At 43.4% G+C, this 18,927-nt stretch overlaps 1 long non-coding RNA gene across 2 annotated transcripts in view; it reads left to right on the plus strand.

Annotated features, from left to right (window-relative positions):
- The window catches only part of LOC136014296 (uncharacterized), a 33,213-nt gene extending 15,084 nt beyond the window's left edge, over positions 1–18,129 (plus strand). For both annotated transcript variants that reach the window (XR_010612615.1, XR_010612616.1), the window contains exons 6-8: positions 2,108–2,173; positions 15,665–15,801; positions 17,552–18,129. This is a non-coding gene — a long non-coding RNA (uncharacterized LOC136014296). The remainder of the gene's footprint in view (positions 1–2,107; positions 2,174–15,664; positions 15,802–17,551) is intronic.
- Positions 18,130–18,927: the final 798 nt, after the last annotated feature.

An 18,927-nucleotide genomic window follows, 5' to 3' on the forward strand; every position in this document is an offset into this window, starting at 1 on the left:
CTTTATTACTCTTTGAGCACTGCATGACTCAAAGACAAAAAACTGAAGGAGGCTTTCTGATCCAGAGAGCCTCCATGCGTTGCTTTTTCACTGAAACCCGAGAGGATGTGCCATCAGAAGGCTGCATTAACTCATGGGCACAGTTTCATGATAAGACATCCTCTCTGGGAGAGAGAATGCTGGAAGGGGTGGGACACTGAATATCCTGTCTAAGGGCTCTAGAGACACAATGACACTGCAAAGCAGGGGTATTTACTCCAGGGAAGTGGCTGAGCACCATCAGTTTGCAGAGTGGTGGACTCTTCAGAGAGTTTTAGAATTGTGCAGTCCTGAGCAGCATCCAGGGCCTCATATGGGAATATCAGGTCTGAAACACACACTTAATTTTAAGCATGTGAACAATCCCATTGACTATGTGGTTAGCGTATATGGAGGTGCTAACTACCTGGAAACACACATAGTTGGGCTATCACTACAGCCCAGCTTGCAATGCACTGTCTCCTGGGCAAGCAGATAGGAAGGAATAGTGAATCACCATCACTGCTTCTCACAGATTAGTGGCATATCTGATTATAGCTTGGCTGACATCAGTATTGTGCACCAGTTGTGCCCCGTGTCTGTACACACAGCAGTTTACAGAAGTTGTGCTACAGCAACACACTGATGCAGTAGTTTTGTTTAAAACAAGCCTGCTGGCAAGATAAAGAAGTTATCTGCCCTCTCCCTCCCATTTGTGTCTCAGCTGTAGGGAACCATGCCAGTCAGTACGCTGTAGATTATTCAGATCCTGGCAGAAAAATTCAAAATCAAAAGGCAAGTGAATGGGGGTGGAAGGGAAAGACTTTGAATCAAACATAGTCTTTATTCTTTTTATTGCTTGCCAAAAGCTCATGATCTGAGTGGAAGCTGCTAGCACTTGAAAACCTCTGAGTCCCTCAGACCTCTCTCTATGCCTGGGAATAGGATGGGTGAAAGTTCTATCACCTCACATACGTACCTAAAATTAGTCATCTAAACCCAGGTCAGCAACCTTGAGTCTCCTCAGGAGAAAAAGCCTCCTTCATGTGCAATTCTTCTTGCCTTAAGACACCTATATACTTCTTCTCTTCACTGGTAGAATGAGTCCTGGGTGTTAAGTGTTTCAGAGCACTGTACTTTTAAGTGTCTGAAATTAATAAGAGAATTGCCTTACTAAATTGTGATAGAAAAATGTCAGTAGGCATGCTGGATCAGACCCAAATTCCACCTACACAGGTGGGCTACTATGTGCCCACGTCCCATGGCAGGTGGCTAGAAAGGAAGCAGGGTGAGAGTATAGAATACCTGCATCCCACAGTAATTTCTTGCTCGAGGACTTCATCCCACCAAGATCCTCAATTAATCTAAAAATCAGTAACTGTCAGGCCAAGACAGAAACTGCTTGATCCCAATTCTGTTTTCAAGTACCTGTATGTAATATTAATCCAGAGGTTTGTGAGTAGGTTTGCATACACGCTGAATAGAACTTGCCAGAAACACGTGGGTTCATGGACTTCTGAAGACTGCTCAATTTCATGGAAACACTATGCATAGAGATTTTCTTGCCAGGCGTGGGTATAAGTTAGTCAGTAGAGGTCTAGGATTACCTAAACTTGCGACATCTTACGTACCCCTTCTGGCCTCCATGTGCCACTCCAGCAAGGTGTGGGTCTCCTGTAGGTTCTGCACCACATCTATCAGCCCTGTGCAGATTTCTTACACATTTCATGTTGTCTCATGTGGCATTAGGTGCCTGTGCTTTGGCATCTGAAACCTGCTGGAAGTGGCTGGTTAGCAGCATGCTAGCAAGGTGCTGCTATCAACTATGTGGGCCACAATAGGACCTTACAAACCTGGTGCACATGGACAGACCTTCACTGAAACTAGATCGTATTTCAGCTGCTTACCACTAACTCCTCTGCTGAACACAGTGCTCTAATGACACTTTTAAGCCACATCTATTTTTGATTCATTTGACTTCTGAGATTAATTAGAAAATTAAGGTAAAAATTGCACAATTAAAATGAGAAGAAAATGAAAAAAATGTAGATTAAAGTCTCTAACCAATAATGTTATTTTTTTTTTTCAGGCTGCTTAAAAGGGTCAGTTCCAGCCATCATGTGTTCCAGCATGTATGCATCCTTACTCAATAACGGTAATTTAAAGGTCACCTGAATTTTACCCTGCACCATTCTTGCCTTTCCTTTCCAGTTGAGTAAACTTCTCCATAATCCACTGCTTATATGCCATGAACATTTATCTGCTGTGCATTGCCATCTTCACCCTGTGTGACTCCACACTGCTGCTCTAACCTTCGCAGTTTCTGGTGTAAGAGGATTTTAACTTATTCACCTAGACTTTGTGCTAATGCTTTCGGTGGGTAGGAGCAGTATATCTGCTGCTCCCCATTGCTCTGTGTGGGTGAGCCCAAGAGCTGGAGTCAGCAGAGAAAGGATGCAGCCAGCATCTCACTGCTGGTTGTGCTCAGGAAGATGGACCCACACTCATCAGCTCAGCAGCAGCTCAGCAAGGACTGTTTCAACCAATCTGTAGGCTTCCACCAAGAGCCATGGTGAGGTCATAACTGGGCAAACAAGGCATTTTGAGTGAGGGTGTGAGCACAAAAATCTGTTACTAGATGTACTTACAGTCATTTTGAAAGGGGACCCACCAGGGGCAATTCCCCAGTTATCCCCCACCTCCTGCACGTTCCTGGATCAGGAAAGCAAGTTCAGTTTTTTATTAAAACCTAGAAACTGCACTCTCATTTCTTTTATCTAAATGACAACTTACCGCAAGTTCTGCTAATGTGACCTGTCAGCATCCAAGGAGTTCAGATAAAAAGGCAAACCTTATTGCTTTGTTATCTCTCAGAGTGAGGTTATTTTAAGGGTTTTGCTTGCCATATCTCCTCAAGTGTCAGTACAAAGCCAGATGTGGAGTTTATTTTTACCTCATTTATCAAATATTCTTGGAGTTTATCTCTTCAATGTTTGTTGGGTTTTTTTTGTCATCTTTTGCCTCCTTTTCTTCCTTATTTAGGTTTTAAAATCAATTTTATATGTCTCAATCTAGAATCCACATTTCTTGTTAGGCAACATTTCTTCAAGCTAAGTGAAGAAATGGTGTTATGTTCAAGAGGATGATTTAAAGGTAGCTGATTCAGTACAGAAGAGCCTTTCTGCTGGCACAGAAGGTGATGTGCCAGATTTGCACACAGAACAGAGAGAGCACCACATTTATAACTTCCCTTCCATAAGCTGAAGGTGTTTATGTGCATCATAAACATATGTGCATTATAAACATTTAGACATCTGCTGGGAAAGCATAACTACACCAAAAATGATTACAATATGATCAGGATTCACAGTTTTCCTATCACCCAGGAAAATCGGAGTCCTCAAAAAAAGGATCTCTGCACAAAGGTATTCTCCAGTGTCCAAACTTGAGTGTCTGGAAAGCAGAGATTAGTCCACCATGAACAGATCATTCCAACTAATTCATTAGCCTCTGTTGAACAAAACCCAACAATCATTTAATTTCACTTAGTCTTATTCATCTGGAGTTCTTCTCCTCATCTTGTTTAAGTCTTTTTGACAAGAGTTATAGGGAAGAGACAGAAACTGTAACAGAGTCCAAAAAATATATCCTGAAACAAAAACAATGTTTTCTTTCCCACATTTCACACAAACCCTCCCCCTCCCCCCAAAAAAAATATCCATTTAACCAGCCAACAACGTAAGATTGTCATTGCAAAATAAAATAAACTTAGTTTTCTGTTGTTGGTTCTGCACAAATAGGAAGATCGGGGTGAGTGGTACAGGTAGGGTAGGGGTAAGGTGGAAGGTACCTACATAGGGATGGAGTGGAGGGGGAAGAAATTTAGGTTATATGTCTGGAAAGAGTTTTTCTCTCTTCCAGGGACAGATATGTCAAAGAGGCCTTTCCAAGACCAAGGAAGGATGTTCCCATCTTTGAGGATCTTCTCTAGTGTGGTGCTAGTACAAAGCAGGGTTCTCCATGTGTGGGCTGGAGTGCTTCTTACACCCCACCTCCCCCAGCAGGACATACAACCAGGCTCCCAGTTTCTCTGGTGGAGCAGTAGATGGCATCCCTAAGAACAGTGTAGCATTTAACGTAGGATCTAAAAGCCTGGCTGGATTCTGTGTGCCTTCTGGAGGGACACCTTAGACTGACCCCCAGCTCATTCTCTGCTCTTCAGTTAGACAGACTAAAGCTATCCAACTGGGAAATGTGTACACTTAGACAACTGTATTTCCCAGCTGTGCTGGAGCTTTTCTTCTGCTCCTACAGGCAACTCTCAATGTGTCAGAAGTGAGGCTATCTGAAAATAAGCTCCAAGGGAGTTGCAAATCCCATGGAGGGCAGCAGCATCATGGTGTCTTGAAACATATACCTAAGAAAACTTGGAGCTCCCCCAGATCGGTGCGTGTGCGATAGAAATATATAGCTATGGTGCCAACAGAGCCCTGTGGTGCATTTGAAGACTAGGGAGAGGCCCCATGGGAGTATGGAGAATGAAGACGGTTCCCAGTGACCAAAGTTGAAGGTCCCAAGCAAGCATGGAGCTTGGTACTTTCGAAGATGGGGTCTTCAGGGCTTTACAAAGTAAGGGTAGGATCCACCTCACCTAACAGCTGAGTAAGTAGGTCTGACTGTCTTTACGCTGTGAGAAATGGGCACAACTTAGCTCCTCCTAAACCAGAGATGATTTGCTCTGTGCAAATGCACTGTGGACTTGTTAGGAGTCCAGCTTTGCACATCTGTTTCCTAAAATTGTAGCTGGAATTTGTACACACTGATCCCTGTTACACCAGATTCAGTCTGTCTGTTTTCAACCAGCACAGGCTCTGATTGGTGGAAAAGTGTTACAAAAACCCAGTCCAAAATACTTTGATCTTTCTTATTCTCAAGCACTTCAGATTTTATATGCTATTATTTCCAATTCTAAGCATGGAGGAACAGGAAAGTGGGTGTCACTTCAAGTACATGAGATCACAAGACAACAGCAGAAATGCCTCGAAATCTTACTATTGTCTACAACTAGATGTATGTTTCTCTGAAACGGTTTGTTTATAAGCAAAGCAGCTCTGTTTACCTAGGATCTCTAAAAAACAGATTCTAAAGTCATTTAAGAGAGATTTGATTGACTTTACATAGCTGGAATCAATCTGTTCTTCTCAGTTAGAAGCATCTGTGAGTTTCTCTCTTTGAGCTACAAACGACTCTCAAAGAATTTAGTCTCCTTCCCAATTCATCTGCCTTTTCTGCATGTGTATGTACCATATAAGCATAAATGGTTAGCTACTGGAGTAATCATGAAATGCACTTGGAGATTAATTATTGTTTTGAAAGCACATATTGTAAAAATAAATGGTAAATATTTGTGGAAGAAGTTTACATTCTTTTTTTCTTTTCAAGTATAAATAAATTGGGTTTAAAGAGGCTATTACATTAGCAGCTGGCAAGATGCTCACTTAATCCATCATGTTTCCATAACCACAGAGCTCACAGAGGAATGATGGACATGGGGCACTGACAGCCTTTCCTCTCTCGTGCAAATGTACACCCATGGATATAACCCTATATAAAGAACATTTTATTCACACTTCCTCCTAGTCCCCTGAGCAAAGCCAAGGTCTGTAGTAGGGCATAATATGCACGGTCTGCATCACATTCCCTTTCTCCATGGACTTGCATGGGATACTTGAGCAAAGGCCAGATCCCACTAAGTCAGTGCAAGAACATCTACTGACCTCAGCTCAGGTCAGAGCTATATATTCTGTTTGGCCTGGCAGTATACAACTTGTCTTTTCCCACCCAGTAGAAATCTGTGCTGACTGCAGTGGCCATATCAGCTTTTCAACTATCTTCTCTCCTCTCATCATCCCTAAATTTGGTGTTTCAACCATTTTAAGCTTAGTTCCCAAAACAAGAATGGATTAGGTTAAGTGCAGCAGGAAAGCCATGTATTTGAATACCTGGCATACCACGCTGCAACACCCTTCATCTTCAGTTCCAGACAGGCTGCTGGTCAGAAATCAATACTCTAGGCTGATACAGCATGAGCATAATTTAATTGTTATAGTACACATACAGGCTCTGAGAGAGGACAGCATCAACCTTTTAGTGTATTTTCATTTGGCATAAAGATAAGAACAGATTGAAAAGGGCTGGAAGGCTCAACTTACTCTGTGCTGTCAGAGGGCAAAGGATCAAGTCCAATTCCCCAGGACTAAAGCCACCTTGACTGCTTGAGTGTCATCTGGATCCTCTCACCATGTGACAGCTCAGAGCTGCAAATTGTCTCACCATCGCCTCACTGCTAGGTGGTCCTTACATCTGCCAGAGGAGGTCTTTTTACAGCAGCTGACACCTGGTAATTCCAGTCTTTAATCTTATCTCTGCAGGTTAATGGCAGATGTACACCAGAATTTGAAATATCCAGGCCCTTCCCTAAGGCAGGCACCTCCAGGGCCTCGTTTGCTCACACTGATTTATTTAGATCTGCTGCTTCTGGAGCAACAGCATGCCTTGTTCCTGCCAGATTCACCTGAGATCACACTGTACAGCCGCCAAAGCATGAAGGCATGCAAGCAGCCATGCAGACACAGGCAAAAGATGCACCCATCCCACTAGCCTAGCCAAAACCAGAGGTAATTGGAAATTCAGTATAGAAAACAGCCGGCTGAATTCTTCATTGCAAATCACAAAACAAATTACAGAAGGCTGCACCGAACAGACTTCATCTGAGATGCCTTCCTTTACCTTTTTCTAAGGCCATGCAGTGTTTTTAGAATCTTCTTGTCTATTAAACAATCCAATTCAGCAGCACTCCAAGATGTTTCCCTTCATCATTCATCTCTTGATCAGTTACTTTCCTGGTTAGACTGGGAGTTTTCTGATTGCTGTTTCATTGAATGAAGCCTCAAAGCATCTCTAAAGGCCTCTCCTTTCCTTCATACTGGCTAGTTCAGTAGTAGACAGTCAGTCTTACTGTCTTATTACAGTCTTACATATTTCAGCCTTGATTAAACCCCTGAGTATGCAAAAAGCACCCTCCAGCTTTGAGTTGTTTTTACTGAGAAAATAACTCTTTGGAATGTGACTTCCTTTCTTTCCTTGCCTTCCTGGGTAGGAAGTGGATTTAGACAAATTTTCTTGACTTTGCTCTGTCCAAGTTTTTACTGTCTTTGTAATATCTTACAAAAGCAGTATATTCAAACATGTTTATGGCAACACTGCTTCATAGACACTGCCCATACCATGTTAACACAGCAGATGAACCAAACTGGCATTTGGAGGACTTAGTCAAAACTCTCTATTCCTCGTTTTGCCTGTGTTATGGCTTCAGGTCCACTGCAGATCTTAACTCAGGAAGTGTTTGCTTGAGTAGTTCTTGTTTGGAAAATCTGGAACAACCATTACAATGAGACTTCAAGCCAAAACAGCAGAAATACTGCTCATGGTTTTCATTCTTCAGAGCTTTCATGTTCACACCCAAAGGCTGTTGCAAGACCAACCGTCTTTGAGGTAGACAACCTTCTTCAACTTTGGTTTTAAGAGCTGAGCCACATTGCACAGTTCCAGTAAGTAAGCCTATTTCAAGATCAGATTTATGATGCTGGTGGATTCACATGCCACCACTAGTGATTACTTTCGCTGGAAAAGGAAGCAATGCCTAACTTAGGATCACTTGAAAACTATGAACAAGGGTTTTCATATGCATTGCACATGTTTTTATTCTCCGGGGAGTTTCCAGTATCAGGCAAACCAAATACAGCAGTGTCCCTGAAAAACTGGCAGGAAGGAAATAACTGTTTTGCCAGATTAAACGGGTAATGTGTGCATGTTGTAGCAAAAAAACGTTTTTCAGTCTAGTCCCTTCCAGGTCAACAGCATACTTCAGCTCCTTTAGCTGATAAAAGGTGTATATATGATTAGGTTTTTGCCTACCTTCAGTGAGAATAACTGCCTTGTAGATAATATGTGACTATCTTATTTTCTACTGGGATTTACACCATTACATCAGTGAACAAAAATGACCTCTCTAAAGTGCTGCACAGTCCTCACATCTATTAGCAAAAACTTCTTGCAGAACGCTTGTTCAAATGTCTTGGAAGTGCCTGCACAGAAATACATTTGCCTGACAAAGGGCTGGGGTTTGCTGCATTATTATAACTGTGTACTATTATAACTGTGTAGTTATATTTGGTAATTGGTATTTATTTTCTTACCTTTCAAGATTCTTACCCACAAAGGTAAACACGATGGATTTATTTGGATTGTATGATACTAGGGTTTTTTTTAGCTAATAGTAACTACATACACACCCGCATGCTCACGCTAACATTCCCTGGTGATGGCTTAAGAAAGAGCAGTGAGCAATGTGAAGAAGCTCTCAAGCCCTGTTATGAGATCTGACAATGATTGCATATACATTATGGGCTGTAAGGACCTCACGCTGTAGGGCATTGTGCACCTTCTACCTACCACTGCAGTCACAGGCTTAAATCTCCCGTAATGACTCAGAAATAACACAAACCTATACACATCATAAAAGAAGCATTCTTTTTCACCAGATGAGCCACAGTGGCGTATCTGTCCAGAAAAGAGGACTCTGCTCTGAAGGGGGGCATGGACAGAGAGAATTCCCCAAGGCTGCTTCCTCCTGTGGTGGCTCAGCACCATTCTCGACACCTTCCAGCATACCATCCTGCTGGCCTTGTCTCCCTCTTGCCCTGTGTTGATGCCAGACCTACATACCAAGGCCCCTGCTCTCATGCCTGCCCATCTGCCTCTGTCACCATGCAGCTGCAGGGAGCACCAGCTCATGAATGCAAAAGATGACACGAGGCTTGTGATGTTCACCTGTCTAGTCATCAGCACCTATGGCCATGACACAACAAGAGCCCGGGGATGCAAACAGCCGTGCAGCACCGAACAGCAGAGGAAGCGCGCAGGATACAATAACCCCGCACTGCTTACTCCGTTATCCCCAATACTCTATGCACGGTTGCCAGCAGATGGCACTCATTATATATTTGACTTGTCCACAACCTCGGCGCAAAAAGTTCCATGAAAACAGATGGGTCATACTCTGTCCTTGTGTGTTTCATGGGCTGTTGCTTTCCATCCATTTATCTCACAGTCAGGGCTATGACTTCAGCACGGTCCATATTCCAGGGCAAACTGGAACGGTGTGGAGATGACAGACAGAAATGTCTCTTGGTGGCAGAGGGCAATGGCTGCTGTGGTCCCAGCGTCCCATATTCAGCTGAATAGCACCAGCAGCTACACTCCTCCCCAGCTTTTGCAGAAGCAAGTAGCAGGGTAAATATTTCCATCTCAAATATCCCAGGCGGTATCGGCTGACCTCCCCAAGCACACTTTAACTCCAGCCATCAGCTTAAAAAGAAGCTGAAGAATAAGATGGCCATCAAGGTAACAGAGCAAGGAGGAAGGGGAATGTGTAAAAGCCAGCACTAGAAATGATCAATGCAACCATCAGACTTGACCCAGCTGCACACACATATGGTAAGAGATTTGTCCTGCATCAAAGCACATCCTTCAGAAAGATATCTAATCTCTCCTTCAAGAGCCCAGGCAGTACTGAATCTGCACTATAGTCATTTCCTGGCTTGGAAAAGTAGAGACTTATTTCAAGTATGAATTTGCCTGATTCCAACTCCTAGCTGTTGGACCTTGTTACGTCCCATCAGAAAGGCTGAATATACTGATCTCCAACCACAAGGATCCCTGTCCAGCCCTCAGCTGACTTGTGTGGCTCTGCACTATTTCTGCTTCCTTCTGTCAGCAATGCTCTGGGTGCATGCAGAGCCCAAGGAATTGCACCAGCACAGATGACCTGGTGTCTCTCCCCATTTCTGCAATGCCGCCACACAGATGTGGCAAAGTGCCCTGGCAGGGGCACCTGGATGTCCTTGTCCTGACTGATCCTCCAACATTGTTGTATGAGAAGGGACTGCCCAGCTCACTGTTGGTTGTCTGGGATTGGAAATTTCTCATTCAGTTTTCATGAGAAACATCATGAATGGAGCGACATTGACAAGAACATTTGACCTCCGTTGTCCTCTTTTCAGCTGGCAGAGTTAGTTTTCTTCCTGGTAGCTGGTAGAGTGCTGTATTTTGGCACTAGTCTGAGAATAATGCTGATAACAATTTTCTCAGACTAACTGATGTTTTAGCTATTGCCAAGTGTTGCTTACCCCAATCAAGGACTTTTCAGTCTCATGCTCTGCCAACGAGGAGGGTCACGGGAAGCTGGGAGGAAGCAGAGACAGGACACCTGAGCCAAACTAGCCAAAGAGGTATTCCATACCACAGCACGTCATGCCCAGTATAGAAACTGGGGGGAGTTGGCCAGGAGCCACTGATCGCTGCTGGGGATAGGCTGGGCACCAGTGGTGAGAAATTGTATTGTGCACAACTGTTGTTTTGGGTTTCTCCCTCTCTTTTTTCTTTCTCACTTTTAATTATTAGCATTGGTGTCAGTGTCAGTATTATATTGTACTTTATTTTAGCTTTTAATCTGTTCTTATCTTGGCAGATGGCCTGGCCCAGCACTCCTTGAAACCCTCTGAGTCTTTCACTTGATTTCTCTGACCATGTCAGTGCTGCTCTGGGATGCTTGGTCAGAAGGAAAAGGAGGGGAGCATAACTGTGCTTATTCTCTCCTATTTGTAGTGACCCATATTATGCAACCATTCCTTACTACTCCTCCCTCAGCCCCTGACTCTTCTTTCACAAATTAGCAGTTTTCCATTGACGTCCCTTGGGAGTCCTGGCACACTGCTTTTACAGAACAAAGTACCAAAGACCTAATTCACCTCAACTACTTTCCTACAGCAATTACTTTACCAGAAGGTACTTTTTGCTATATGCAGCAGTCAATTAGAGAAGAAGCTGATAATCCAGCTATCTGTTACAGCAAACCCTATGTAATAAGTGCTAATCCTTGCCAATATTAAGAGCTAATGGATCCCTGACATTTAGAAAGTTGCTGATTAATTGTAGCTAAACCTGAAGTGACAAGAAACTTCTGTCCATCCCTAGTTCAAGCACAGACAAAGAGTAACATGAGTAATGCATTGCTGGTAAACTTCATTGGTGTCTCTTGTTAGGTTTGTTTTTAAAAGCCCTGTAGTTGCTCAGTGCCAGCCAAAATCTCCGTTGGCCCCAGCCGCTGACCTGACTACTGTGAAATGGACCCCTCATCATGAAAAAAAGCACTCTGTCAATCATGACAGGTTTCTGCAGGGTGAGAGAGTGAATGTGATAAGATATTCAAAAGCTGATTTCAGCCGTGTTACACTTGTACATCAGTGCTGGGTTTTTAAGGTGCTGGATTTTTTTTCAAGCCTAATGTTTTTAAGATCCTAAGTGACAACGTAAATCAGAGCCTGACAATGAAATACTATTTACCATGAGACTTGCAGGCATCTCTGTTATTCCTTGTCTTCCTGACATATTCAAAATTATTGCTTGCTTTACGGAAGGACACATATATCCAGAACAGATTATTAAACTTTCATAGTAAGTAAAGTACACTTTGTCCTCATCTGCTCAATATTCATAAAGGGTCACTGAAAATTTGCTCTTTTCTGAGCTCAGAAATGTAAAGTTTGTCTCCCAGGTGGTTACTTTAGAAAGTTATAGGTTACTAAAGATAATCTGTCTGCAATGGAAAAGCTTGGACAACCTAAATCATCAAAGCCAGTGTCAAGAGATCTGGCAGCACCGCAAGGGACAGCCATGCCCTGCTCCCTGCTGTCTTCTGTGGTGGCAAGTGCTCACCATCCTCACACCACAGCCTCCTCCCTGCCAACAGGCTCAGCTTTCCTCTGCACATCCTGGGGGCAGGTTGGGCAGTGGGGCTATGGCACTCCCAGACGCTTGCTGGGTGCTGAGCAGGAATATGGGCAGAGAGAGCTACCATCATTGCCCCTAAGCCTACCTCCCCAGGCTTGTGGGCTTTTTGCCTTCTTGCCATCACTTCTGTCTTTGGCTTCACAAATTTTACAGTCCTGAGCCCGCAGCTATCTCACACCGTATGTGCCACACTGCAGCTTGGATAATCGGTTTTGCCACTGTTATGGGTCATTGCTGTATTTCCCCCAGAAGAACAAACAACAAAGCTGAAAAGGTATTTCTGTAAACACATGCATCCGTCCCCTTTGCCCATGGCAGTACCAACTCCATCTAAGTCTGGCCTCTCATCAGGCCGGAGATTTTACAGCCCTCCTAGGGATCTGTATTGGTGGTTTCTGACTGTGAGAGAAGATCTAATATCTAACTAACCTCAAACCTCTTGTCCTTCAGTTTCCTCCAGCACTCTGTATCTTACTTACAGGAGGCACAGAAAAGAGCTAATTCTCTTCCTCTATGCAATTTTACACATCTGAGTGCTGTTAGAGCATCTCCTTTCGGTCTTCTGGCAAGGCTCTCACATTTCTTTCAACTTTGCCTTGCACCAGTTCTATCTACCCATCTCAGTAAAATGTCCGGTTTTTTTCTACAGCAGCCTGACACTGTTGATTCAGGGAGCCTGGCATCATATGTAACCCCCCAGGTCTTCTTCTACATGCCTGAGATCTTGCCAGCTTATTCAGTCTTGTGCTGAAACAGATAATTGTTTTTCTACCCAAGCACGGCATTTTACAATTTGCTTTCTCAGTTGTTCCCCTTTTCCATCAGTTCAGACCTTTGCTCCAACTTGTCAAGATCATTTTGAACTCTCACCCTGTCTTCCAGCTCTTTGGAAACTTGGCAGCAGATCTGAATTTAATAAGCATGTTCTTTCTTTCATCTTTCCAGTCATTGAAGAAAACAGTAAATACTGCTATCCCCAGGAGATTCAGTACCCAACCTCCAATGCAATGCTGCATCACTGGCAGCTACTCTTTGTATATGATTTCCACTTGGTTCCTGTTTCCCAAGCGATCTTATAAGGATATCTTGCAAAGTACTGGGGAAAAGCCTCATACAGTCAGGACGTATTGCTTCTCTACTTCACCTAATTCTCAAGGCCTGTTTCTCTATCCTTGAAAGGATGAGTGATTTGAAATGATTTGTCGTTGAGATATCATTGTTAATTGCTCTTCATCTCTTTTTCACCTTCTAGGAGCCTAAAAATAAATTTTGATGACTTCTTTGATATTTCTCTGGTTATATAAAATTATAGTTTATAATTCCCTGTCTCTCTTACCTCTTCTTCTAAATGAAGGGCACTGTGTTTGCTCTTCGTTGATCTCCAGGAGCATTGTCTGTCTCCCACAGGCTCTGCTAGTCTGGTTTGTCTCTGTCTTGCTTCCTGAATTGAGTCTGTGGCTTTGTGCCTGATATGGCCATTATCATTTAGCCTCATCTCTTGCTATTTGGAAGCCTGTCTGTGGGGCTAGATCTATTTTCTTTCACCCTGGAGGCTGGAATCCCACTCCCATATATGATTTTAATACCTCAGAATAAGCATGGAGATGATAGCTACAGTATAATGATGCTTTCTGAACTCATTAATTCTTCTCTGGTTTTTGTGTTCAGTTTGGTGTGGGTTTTTGTTTGGTTTTAGTTAGTTTGTTTGGTTTTAATTACTTAAGAATAGTCTGATATAGCATCTCTGAATTCTGTTTCAAGTCACAATACTCTTGTTCTCTCACCTGCTCTTTCAAGGCGTCCCAAGCATTCCTGCAAGCATCAATGCTTTATTCACTTCCCTGCCTCACTCACCCCATATAGGAGATAGAAAAGTGCTTTTCTTCTATTTTCTTTACCAGGATCCCCCCAAGAAATTCAATAAGTAGACCTAATTCTTGCTTTCCTTGTGCTCATGCTTCAGAATTTGTTTGTCTGGACTACCAGCTTTCTGGGTGGTCTGTTCATCTCATTCGGTCTATTCCCATCTACCAGTTTGTTTGTCAATTAATCACAGCCACTTCCTTGCTGTGGGGCTTACCAGTCTAATGGCTATCAGCATGTTCCATATACTGTGTGCTGGCAGATACCCCAAGGGAATTACAATCTTGCAACAGCTAAACTGGCTTTTTAATGAGAGGAAGCATTTCCGGAGATGCTATGATCAAGCTAGCACTCTAACCAAGTACATGCAAGCTGACTTCCTGCTTTCCAATACACTAATCCCATCTTGTCCCACCCTTGTAGATTTCATGCAAGCTGTTATGTTTGAGAATGGCAGGGTCCAAAACCCCTGGTCTGAGTGCCTTCCAGTCCAGGGTGGCCTCATGCTGATGTCCCTTGATTTGAACCATTTCCTCTGTTATTTGATTCCATTATGCACCATCTGTCTGCGGAGATGGTTGAGGGAGATGAGCATAGGAACCCAGAACAGTCCTAATAAATCGTGTTATTTGCTGTGGAAGTACTCAGTGGCTTTGTTATACAGACAGCTAAGAAGGAAGTCTGTGGGTCTGATGCCTAAGTAAATAGCCCTCTTAAATATTTCGCTCACTCAGTTCCTTGGGATGGATCAGGTTCAGCATCAAGCAGCTTTACAGTCACTTCATAATGGAGGAGGGAGGGAAGCAGTAATTAAACTATCTCCTTTTGGCAGTGCCACCCCTGTCGCTCAAACTAATGAGGAGGCTTGATGCCAGACAGGAAAATGCACTGGGAATACAGGGTTTGCAGCACTCCCCTGGCATGCAGGGTCTGCAGATACCTTCAGAGGACAGGCTGTACCTGAGCTGAGTTCAGCCCCGCCTTGCCTCTTCTGAGGAGGAAGCCAGTGAGGGGCTGTGAAGGGGACAGCAGACTCTTAACATGCATGCACACACCCTTCCAACTTCTGGGAAAGAGCTCTGTGTACCCGTGGTTTCGGCCTGTCTCTCCAATCTCCTAATTATTTTATATCATTTAGAAGATACCAAGCCTCAGAAATGTGTGTTTCTCTTAGAGACCTACCGACAAGCTGAGAAATGTTGATCAGGTTTCTGATGTTTCACTCATGCTCTTCAAGCCCCTGGGAGCCTGCTTCCAAATTGCCCAGACCCATGGTGGTTCTGGGTTATGGCAATGTTTTTGTGACTACACAAACCAACAGATATGATGGTGTTTGACTGGACACTAATGGAGCCAAACCCCTGCATGGACAGCCACTGGGGCTCTTTAGGGGTGCAGGACATCGCCTTTTGGACATATCTGGATGAAGGGTATTTGTGTCTGAGCTGTATGGGCCCGTGCCCAGGACTGCAACCAGCATCTGTCACAGTAATGCTGACAGTAATCCCTCAGGAATTTCCTCATGGCCTTTTCTTCATTTACTGGTTCTGCCTGGAAAGCTTTTGTCTTCTGTCTTCACCCAGAAGTGCTCACTGAACTCAGGACTACTCTTTCCACTGACATAACACCATTTACCAGCAGACTCAGTGTGCTATTTTGCTTTCTATTTGCATTACCAGCCAAGCCAGCACTGCTGCAACCCCAGTGAGGAAACTGAGCCACTTTCTGCCACCCATTCCTCTCCTCTGTCTCCCAGTGCTGTGTCTTGTCCAAGCTCCAGTTCCCAATAATCATAAGTCAGGTTAGTTTGGGAAATCATGGGATTTAAAAAATAATACATGTGGTGGTTTGTTTTTTTCCTTGCCTCTAGGTTTCTGAGCCTTCAGGACTGTGTTTTACTAACCCTGTGTTGTTCTGGATCATCTTCTACTGAAGATCAAGGCCAGCATTCCCTCACTGTCACAGAGCAGTGTTTTGAAGAAATGACACTGGGGGCTGCACTAAATGGTGAGTGCTCTTTCTGCTTCCTCCATTTATTTTGCACCATGGAATTGAGGGACACATTTCTGAAAGGTTAGCTCCATTCTTCTAGTCACCTGAGATATGTGGTGTTTGTCATCAATAGCATTAGAGAAAACCTGAATAAAGTTGCCAAAAAGGAAAACCTTTTTTTTCTGAGATCCGTACCCAGCAAATCTACCTCATTTATTGCATCTGGCTTTCCTACTAAACAAAAGACAAAGATGTTTCCAGCATTTCAGTCACACGCTTACCCAAAAAGCACCAACTAGTTTTCGCTTTATGACACACTAGCTTGTCTGTGACTATTCCAGCACACCCCTTCATCCCAACAGCTTGTGCAGCCCAGACAACACCCCTGGTTCCCAAATGACTCTTGTTTTAATCCCCATAGAGTGGTAATACAGGCTTTATTTCTTGGCTCCAGTCACAGGCTCTGTGGTTTTAGAGACATTTGAGTACAAATATTGGTTTTCTCTTTAGCTGTTGATGCTTTCCAAAGACTGCATGTACAGTTAAACTGCCATAAAATGTAGTATTTTTAAATCTGTCTTGCTCATTACACAGTAAGATACAAGCTGAAACATATTCTCTATGAGAAGGCTGTCTTCTGGTATTGGGTAATGGAGCATGCTGAAGATATTTCCACGTTGCCAAAAACAACAATAAAACTAAGAGACAGTATGTCGCATTTTCCTTATAGACAGATCCAGCTGTTCTCAAATGCCTGGAAAATCACAAGGGTGAGCAGCCACAACAGTTAGCTCATCAACACTACTAATTTGGCTGCCAGAACCAGCTTATACGAACCTTTGGCTGCTCTGCTTTACAGGCACAGTTTAACTCCCACTTGACCTGGTCTTCTTTTGCATAAAAACAAGGGCAGGGAAGAATCAGCCCACATTCCTTTTGCCCCAGTCTGGCATTTGCCTTTGGACAGTCCCATTTAGGAAGTGCTTCTGGACTTTCCTGGTGAAGAAGAGCTATGGTAGGCTGAAATTTTGGGTGACCCTAGAGATCCAGGGAGATGTGCTGTGTGCTAATGCCATCCTAGGTTCACTTCCCTGCGGATGGACCAGCAGAGTTGACATCACACACTGTTTGTAAGGCATATCCCAGACTCCAACAGCAGTGACTGGTGTTCTTGCCTCTAAACGGAATTTGAGGTTTAATCCATACCCCAAATGCCTTTTCTTTTTCGGGGCAGATCTTGCAAAGAGCTTTCTATTTCATAGACTGACATAAATTTTGGCAGCATACGTGAGCTGCAGAGTGCTCCTGCCTTCCTACACCAGGGCTCTTGTCGTCAGCATTATCTTTTGTCTGCAGTGGTTTTGCACCCAACCAGCACCCTGATGTCTACAGTGGGTTATTTCTGTTACATAGCTGCAGTGGGACATGGGGTTTCTTATTCCCAACACAAAGCAGTGACAGAGGCTGGAGAAACGCACCAGGGAAATTAGGGCCTCTCTGGCTGGGTGACAGCTACTGCTGACAGAGTGGTGCAGCCTGATGAAGAGTCCCAGCCAGGCTCATGTTAGAGCAAAGCTTCCACGGAAAGGCACGAGGTGAGGATGCTCCTTCCTAAACTGAGCACCAAGTTTGCAATCCCTTTGCAACCAGCTGTGAGTTGCCATGGTTTGGCAGACCTATGTGATATCGTTAGCATTATTTAGAGATGTTATAATTTCCTGCTCTTAATCTCCTTCTCTCTTAAGTTTTTTTCTTCTCTCTTAAGTTTTAAGAGATACTTCATCAAGAACCTGTCAGCCATCACAGAAGGTCAAGAAAAGAAGCATGTTTACCACACCCTTGAGAAAAGACAAAGCTGAATAAACTCATGCATGGTTACCAATACATCAAGAAGCAGCACACGTGTTGGAGCTTTTAAAAAGAAAAGTGCTACAACCCAGATTAGCTAGTTCTTCATTTAGTTTCAATTAGAGTTGGAAACCAATTCAGACTAAACATTTTAATTGATGAATATAGTCCCTTCATGCCAGAAATTGCCTGTAAACAGACCATGACTTCTCCAGAAATACTCACCATTAGCCGAAAGTTTTCCACAAGTAAACATCTGTCTGTGAGTGGCTCACAAGTTGTTCACCACAACTATTTGTTCTCTTATCTGAGACCCAGCATCTGAGCTGCACAGTTAGCTAGCCAAAGTCATATGGTATTGCATGTTTTTTCAGCCACATCTGAATGCCTACAGGAGCAGCTTCAGCACAGCGTTTGTTGAAAATACTGTATTTACAGGATTATTCATCACTGCCTTGCAGCAAATCCTGTCAAAAAGAAAAGCCACACCACCACCACCCCTCATCAGTGATCTTATTATTTGAAAACATAATAAAATTATAATAGGTTTAAGATTGACCAAAATCTTTGAAGAATTCTTCACTCAACTCTGGTTTTGGTCTAATTTGCCATACCTTTAGCCTGTGTTCATAAAGATCTGAGGTTTCTGTAACTGCAGTGTTTAAGTGTATACCTTTGCATAAGTATCCCTAAGAACTTTAGAATCTTCTAGCCAGTTTTCCTCAGATTTCGGGGAGGAGAAACACAGATAGTAAGTTCCTAAAATGCTCCATGTTTCAGGGAAAGAGATGTTAGTACAGAAGCTGCTGAGCTGCTCTGCCACCAATGAAGGAAAGACCTCAGCACAGCCTTTCCTTTACTTGAGGTCAGAGCCCAGAAACACCAAGGTTTAGCCTCATCAGTTTCAAGCAAATCAGGTTTCATTGGCACTATTACCCGCCAGCTCATGAATTATCTTGATTTGCATCATACAAACTGGATGTAAACTTGGTGGCCTTAATTTAGAACAGAGAAAAATCTGTTTCAGATTTTTTTTGTTCCTCTTGAGTATGCCCCATCTCTAAGTATTTTTTTCTAGTCAGTCGCCTTTGTCAGCCTCAGATGGTCCCTCTCGTTTACAATCTTTCAGCAATGCACCTTGAACAACCTTATAATGAAAGGCTTTATGAGGAACAGAGGCTTGTCTTGTCTTTTCAAGTGCAGCAAGAAGAAGTTGGAGATGCACAGGTATGAACCCACTGTGATCTTGCAGTATAGCTAGGACAATGCTATGTTTCAGAAATTGTGCTAATG

The sequence above is a fragment of the Lathamus discolor genome, chromosome 5 (assembly GCF_037157495.1).
Source record: "Lathamus discolor isolate bLatDis1 chromosome 5, bLatDis1.hap1, whole genome shotgun sequence".
Lineage (NCBI taxonomy): Eukaryota > Metazoa > Chordata > Aves > Psittaciformes > Psittacidae > Lathamus > Lathamus discolor.